Here is a 916-nt window from a genome sequence, read left to right on the forward strand (position 1 = left end):
CGCTGAGCGGAGGTGGAGCAGCCATTCCAGCAGAGCCTTGGGTGATCCATGTGAGCCCCTGTGGCTCCTTAGAGAAATCTGACTCAGGATAGAGCAGTAATTTATCTTTCACGTTGGAGGAGACATCTTGACGTACTCTACTATTAGACTCCAAAATCCACAAGTGGTGTTGCACTCCCTTGATTTTTTTTTTTAAGTTTATGTCTTATCTAGTTGATGCACCTGGAGTCCTCTGAAGATATATACTGCCTATTGAAGTTGAATACTGAACGATAAATGTCTCTGGAAGGAATACCTCACCATTCTGCTTAATTTTGTGGGCTAGAGCTTTGTCATTGGCTATACCGTAAGTCAGGGAAGTCACTGTTCATTCTGGCTGTCAGAGAATTAGTGAGGATTTTTTTTTTTCTCCTAGTGGATACCACATAGCCACTAGACATCTCTGTCATAAACAATGAGCCCACTAAAACACAGCATCAAGGATCTACAACTGGGGAGTTACTGTTCAGAGTCAAGGGAAAACATTTTGCATTCTGACATTATAGAAATACCTAAAAATAGTGGTAAGCCATGTGGACATGCTGGGTCCTGAGCTAGTGTGAGAGAAAGAGGCTGTGGTGTTCTCTGTGTTACGCAAGGGTAAGCTGTTGTCAGCTGGAAGGACTGTCTCTGCAGGACACTCATAAGATCATGGAGTCTCGAACGTTCTCAACATTATAGGCCTCTTTCAGATGGAAAAGAAAAAGTTAATTCTTGGTGCCACAAAAGCATCTCTGTTTTCAAGAAAAATAAGTTAAAGTAGTCCTACCTGGTGGAAGTCATGTTTTGATTCTCTGGATGACAGGGTTACTCTGAAGGACAGATCGATGCTCCTCTTCAGGCAGCTTTCCCACAGGAAGTCTGCTCCTAATCACCT

The sequence above is a fragment of the Mastomys coucha genome, unplaced genomic scaffold, assembly GCF_008632895.1.
Source record: "Mastomys coucha isolate ucsf_1 unplaced genomic scaffold, UCSF_Mcou_1 pScaffold13, whole genome shotgun sequence".
Classification (NCBI taxonomy): domain Eukaryota; kingdom Metazoa; phylum Chordata; class Mammalia; order Rodentia; family Muridae; genus Mastomys; species Mastomys coucha.